The sequence below is a fragment of the Haemaphysalis longicornis genome, unplaced genomic scaffold (assembly GCF_048455015.1).
Source record: "Haemaphysalis longicornis isolate Haplotype H1 unplaced genomic scaffold, Haemaphysalis longicornis Haplotype H1 scaffold_1, whole genome shotgun sequence".
NCBI lineage: Eukaryota > Metazoa > Arthropoda > Arachnida > Ixodida > Ixodidae > Haemaphysalis > Haemaphysalis longicornis.
The window spans coordinates 380556884-380563684 of NW_027526203.1; positions in this window are offsets into that span (position 1 = coordinate 380556884).

Below are 6801 nucleotides of genomic sequence, written 5' to 3' on the forward strand. Positions count from 1 at the left end.
TTCAAGTATCGGAATCTCTCTCGATGGGCCACTTTTCGCCAGCTTAAGTTCCTGAACGGGAGCGCTCGTGATGAGTTGCAGAAAGAGCTGCATGGTCCTCGCACACGCGAGTTCAGTGCCACCGCGGATTTGGTATGTACGCGCCACTTTGTGTGCTTGATGACCAAGGTACCTCGCAAACAACGCACAGCCACTGTGATGGCATATACTTGTGACGCAAGCCGCATTGACTGCAGCGCATGCTCGCCGTACCTATGCACTAACACGATTACAACGCAAACGAGGGACCACACGTCGCACGTATTGTGTGGGGCCTTCCCCATCCATTCTGCTTAGCGCTTGACACTGACATTGTTTATTAAGCACCAACTCGCCGAAGTTAAAAAAAATGTATCGCTCTTTGAATGCGTGAGCATTCTTTGCTGATGTGTACCCCAACGCGAAGTTTGCCGTATAATGATTGTGTCTGCACAAAAATACGTGACTGAATGCGGAAACGTAATTAAAAGCGGAAACGTCAAATACAAAGGCGTAAGGTTGGTGAAATGGAGGAGCGAGGTAAAAATGCTTATGCATTTGTAGAGAAATTCACAGAATTTCTGCAGCTATTGTTAATTCTTAAACGGGAAGTGACGGGTAATGTACCCTGCTGCACCAAAAAGTCACACACCCTGGTACAACTATAAATGGGTGTGCACATAATTTAGAGCACACCCAATGTGGTCTCCTCACGGAGGCAACTTCTGGTCATCTTTATAATCCTTGACTTGAGTGACGCTGAACAGGTGACCATGTGCAAGTGGACGTTCCACCTATGAGCAGAGGCAGGTCCGGAAGGGGGGGGGGGGTCGGGGAGGGCAAGCCATTGGGGTTGATGCCCTTCTTCCCTCTCTCCTTCCGAGAACCTTCTGAACCGGCAATGCCGAGGTTACAGTGCGTGCTAAGGTACTTGTGCTGACATTCCGTGCTTATTCCGGGTGCTCTCTATTCCGATAGCATCCAGCGGAACGTACGGGTATATAGCTGAGGAATTCGTTTCCGTGTCGTACCATTCCGGTGGTCTACAAAGGCACAAAGAACTGTCAGGGTATCTAGGCCGCGATACAGTAACTGAGAGCATTTCTTTTTCGTTCGTTGTCCTTGACTCTCATTACTTCATTGTGCCTCGATCTTTGCGCGGAGAATATACTCATTTCACTCGCATGTACATTCAATTGTTGCTATCATATATGCACGACTTGCGTTTCTCTTCAGCATCGTATGCACCCTATCGGTTTCAAGCGGCCGAAAAGAACGCCGTGTGCACTCCCCGATCACGTGCAAGGTACGTTACCCGGTTGCCATGGGCGTCCAATAGCGTTGGGATTCGCGCTTAAAGGCATGTCAGAGGGGGCGAGAACTGTTCATCTGCATCGCGGGGAAAGGGTAGGTGGAACGAACAAGTTACTTTTCATTTTAAGCTCCCACTCATATGACCTGAATCGTGGAGAACACGCCAAGTGCAAAGCGTTCCGCTGGCTTGCTCGAACGTGTACCCCGTGCTGCCAGCAATGGCAGCGCATGCCGTCCCGTGCAAAGCACAATGGAGAAAGAAGAACCAGCGCTGAAGGAAAATAATAAAGCGGACAAGTAGAGCTACTGTGTCACCGGCTCGATGTCCTCCCTTTGTGCTTTTGTATAACTCCAGAAAGGCACGTGCCGAAAAGGGACACGTATCCAGGTGGACTACCCGCAGGTCCACCTGTATGCACGCGTGCCATCGGCAGCATGTCCAGGCGACTCCGCGTCGACTCACGAACAAGGCTGTGGCGCTGTGGCCCTGCACAATCACCTCGTCAGCGTGCGCTTACTGTGGCCCTTCTTCGAGGCGTCGACCTACACGGTCCGACGGAATTGTTTTTGAGACTTACGTTGTCACGGTGTTCATTTCTGCTGGCTAAGGCTGCACCGATAAGCGGCTGGCACGCTTCGAGTACCCACTACGGTTGCTCACGCTGACCAATGCCGGCCGATGCTGCGGACCTACCTCGCATACCGTGAACTTATCAACCTACGTTCATGCAGATTAAACGCGGGCCGCCGTCTCGGCGGTGACTCGATAAGCGCGTCCACGAGTGGCCGCCGCAGAGCACTGGCCGAAGAAGGCCGGCCGGATAAGGTCCCAAAGGGTAGAAGCTGCAAGCCGGATTTATTCACTCCGCTCAATGGTCCTCGTTCTGTATTATGAAGCAAAGCTCTGGGAGATGCGTCGAACTTATTTCAAGATATGTAGTTAAACAAAGACACCAAACGAGAAGGTAACAAACCAGGCGTTATAGCGCTTTTTCACGTCTCTTAAAAACATCATACGTTGAAAGTAAGACCCAAAACTTGCCAAGAAGAAGTTAAAATTTTAGGCGACAAAGCTACACGTATACGCTATGAGGAATACGGATTAGGGGGAATAGGGGGAATTAGAAAAGGGGGAATACGGATTGTACCACCGGGGCAAGGGAAGGGCATCCCGCCGCACAACCCTACGGAACAAGCGGCCGTGGCGCACGGCCGTGCGCCACGATATCCCCCCCCCCCCCCCCCCCCCCCTCTTCTTTGTAGAGTAAACGAGAGCGTTTCAAAGCGAGACCTTAGACCTCAATCCGAAAAAGGGCGCAGAAAATCGGTGGTACAGAAAATCGAAGCGTGAGCCCGGTATCGCGCGCCAGGAAAGGGAAACAGGAGCGCCAGAGGAGGGTTCTGACGAAGGGCAACGGAGCACAGAACGCAATAATCGCACCTTATATGATACCGCGTGGGCTCAGTGCTTCATTCCACTTCACTATGGGTGACGACACACCAGGCCGTGTGCTCATGTAGTGTATCATTCCGCCGAAGCGACGGATCACGGCGACGGATGTCAACGCGCGCGCGCGCGTTTTGAAACGATTGATTATGAGGTTTAGGCTAAGGCGTTGCGCTGCTGAGCACGAGGTCGCGGGTTCGATTCCCGGCCGCGGCGGCCGCTTTTCTGATGGAGGCGAAAAGCAAAAACGCCCGTGTGTGCGAGATTTCGGCGCACGTTAAAGATCCCCAGGTGGTCAAAATTAGTCCGGAGCCCTCCACTACGGCGCGCCTCATCGCCTGCGTTGCGTCGGCGCGTTAAACCCCAACAATCAATCGATTATGAGGTTTAACGCGCCGACCCTACACAGGCGATGAGGCGCGCCGCAGGCGATGAGGCTCCGGATTAATTTTAACCACCAGGGGATCTTTCTCGTGCGGCGTTTTTGCTTTTCGCCTCCATCGGAAAAGGGGCCGGCGCGGCCCGGAATCGAATCCGTGCCCCTGGTCTCAACAGCACAACGCCTTAGCCACCGCGGCGGTTGCGTTTTGAAATGAGATTGCGCTTAATGCGTGACATCGTCTTCCTTTTCACGCCTAGCTTTTTTGTCGTCGCTGCAGAAATTTATACGCAGATTAAGTGCGAGAAATCACGGAAACGACTCGTGTCCACTTCAAAATACTCGCAGTAAGGCCTTTTTTGTGCCGCGCGGAGTAACAGCCGGCTGCGGCGATGCGGCGCAGGGGCGGGGATGAAAGTACGCCACGGCGGAATAGGCGAGAGCAGCTCGAGATGCCACTCGTCGTAACCGCCGTCGGGAGGAGCTGCGGCAGCGGCCCGACAAGAGCAACATGGAAGTTCAACAGAAATTTCAACACCAGATCAACAGAAGGTTCAACTATAGCGTTCGCCTTCGAATTGTTAGAAAGTTCTAAGCATATAATTTTCTTTCGCCTGGTTTCGGTACCATAGCATGCAGTCGGTGTAGACAAATAGGGAGATGATTGAACCTCTTCTGTTGTGCACGAGCAGGTCATTTCTTACGTAAACGAAGCCTCACCGTACACTTTCGTGAAACACCAAACATCTTTGCAAACGTCCGCATAAATGTCATCACTGCTGGCATAATTTATTTTCACGTCGGCTTCAGAAGGACGAACGCTGGAATGTATTGAAGCTTCAAGTGGGCTCGTTTTACCTGGAATTCCCCTAGCCAAAGCATAAATTCGAGGACAAGTAACTGCACGCAAAGTAGTTGCACCACCTTTTCATAAATGATGCTAACCGAAAAAAGAACCATCTTAGACGAAGCAAAAAAAAAACTGTTCGTATTGAACGATTTTTTTTTTTGAGATGGCGTCTGTGGAAAAACAGTTAAAGCAAATGGTTCATGCTACTCGTTAATATGGCTGAAGTGGGGCGGGGCTGAACGGGACTCCACACCTACAAAGGTACCGTAAAGGTAACATTGCTTAATCGAAATGTATACAGTCGAACACGGATATATCGAACACGGGTATATCGAATTATTGTCTATATCGAACTCATGAATTATCCCCTTGAAAATTCAGTGTAAAAGTATAGGAATTCGTACGTTTATATCGAACGGTATTTTTTCCGACATTGGGTATATCGAACGCCGCGCGAGCTGAAAGGCGCTCTTCGGCGGTCGCTGCACCCCCGATTTCCGCGGTCGCTTAGTGCCTTCGCCGAAACCCAACAGGGACAGAAGCCGGGGCCTCGGAGCGTCACGCTTGCCTTCTCATGAATAACTGCTCGGCAAACCAAACCACCTGAGAGCTCGACAACATCGAGCTCAAGTTTTTGCCTTCGAACACAACAGCCAGGCTGCAGCCGCTCGACCGCTCGGCTAAGTCGTTCATGCTTGGGTACAGGAGGCGACTCCTCGATAGGTTTTTGATGAACCTCCGCGTGGGCACCGAGCTTAAAGTTGACCAGCTGGGGGCCATACACATGATGAGGGGTGCCTGGAACAGCGTAAAGCAGAGCGTGGGCAACTGCTTCCGGAAGACAGGCTTCGTGACGGCTGAATTTTCGGAAGCTTGCGAAGACGGCGACGACGACGAAGAGGGCATGGACGACACGTTTCGCGAGCTGTCATCCCTTTTCCCGGAAGCTGTTCCAGCTGAGTGTCTGCCGGCAACTTCGTGAACGCTGACAGCAATGTTTAGGCTGTTCCAAGCGCCGGTGACGAGGATATCGTAGCTGCGGTTGCAGGAACTCAGGCTGATAGCTCGGGTGGCGAAGATCGACCGGACGAGGATGCGGCTACACGATCGTACCCCACCGGTGAACTGGCGGCTGCGTTCAGCTTCATTCGACGTAGTTGCGGCGACATGGAAGGAACTGGGCTGTCGCACCTGGATATCCTCGAGAAGATCGAGACCAGCGTCTTTAATTCCATATACAGGACGAAGAAGCAGGCCAAGATCAGCGATTTCTTTTCACGCAAATAAAGCATCCTGTTGCGTCGTTAGTGCAGAATTAGTTGTCATTCATGAATGCGCCGATCGGAAAGCGGTCGTCCGCCACAGGTGAGGTCTCAGAGCCCATATTTTTTATATCGAATTTTTCATATATCGAACTATTTCCCGATCCCCTTGGAGTTCGATATATCCGTGTTCGACTGTATACATATAACAAAGAAAAGAACGTTCGTCCACAGACTTTCGAGACGAGGCTTGTCTCACGTCGAACTGAACAGTCTCCGAAACAAGCGTATACTTTTTCTATGTGCATACTTCTGCAGCAACCAAAGCTTGTACTTCATGAACATGGAGCAAACAAACTCATCTATGTTCGAAGTATAGTCATAAGTTTCTCCTACCCGCAGCGCAAGTTTTTTCGTCATCTTTTCTTTCCTACCATTTCGAAATTATCATTTCCACACAAAACAGAGGCAAATATTCTTTCCTTGGCGTTCTTGACTGCTCGCATACTCCGTTCAATCCCAATTATATATATATATATATATATATATATATATATATATATATATATATATATATATATAAGGTTAGTAGAGACAGAGACACACGAGAAGGACATTAAAAATAAAAATAAAAGTTTACTGACGTTTCAGGGAGAGGACTCTCTTTCTTCAGAGTATAAAATCATTTGTACCTGAAGAAAGGGAGTCCTCTCCCTGAAACGTCAGTAAACTTTTATTTTTATTTTTAATGTCCTTCTCGTGTGTCTCTGTCTCTACTAACCTTATTTTTTCGCGCTCTGTGTGAGTTTTTGATTCCAGACTATATATATATATATATATATATATATATATATATATATATATATGTGTGTGTGTGTGTGTGTGTGTGTGCTCCCGCGAAACGCAAAATACTGCCGCTGTCTCGTTTTATTCCAGCAATGTCGACATGGTAAAGTAACTCGAGCGAAAATTTCATCACTTCGCCAGTCCCATTTTGCACCCCCCCCCCCCCCCCCCCCCCCAGCAGTCCCACAACTCCCGCTTTCTCCTCCTCTCTCTGTTAGCCAGTTTTCCCTCTACAAACGAAAGCAGACAAATCGATAAGCAGTGGCTCGGTTTAAGCGTGCTGTACCGCTGTGCACGGCGACGTGCGCGTTCGCTTGATCTCGCACAAGCGAACTTCCTCACTTTTTTATTGCATCACGAACTATTTGTAACTGTCTCGAAAACGGCCCGTGAGGCAGGTAGTGCGCCATTATGGGCGCTGCGGCGCGCAGTGGAGCCCGTAGCTGCAGCCAGCTGAAAAGAGGGGTACCGCTTTGCGTGTCACGTAGCCCCCGCGACATAAATCGATGGGTCCACTTGGACTCGTACGCGGAGAGGGGCCGCCGTCATGCATGAAGAGCCGAGGAGCACGAAGAGACGGGAGAGGAGGACGCAGCGGCGGGTAACTTTTATTTTTAGTCGGGCGCCGATGTACGTGTGCGGGAGAAACGCGCACGTGGTGCCTCCGTTTGTTGTGCCACGTGAC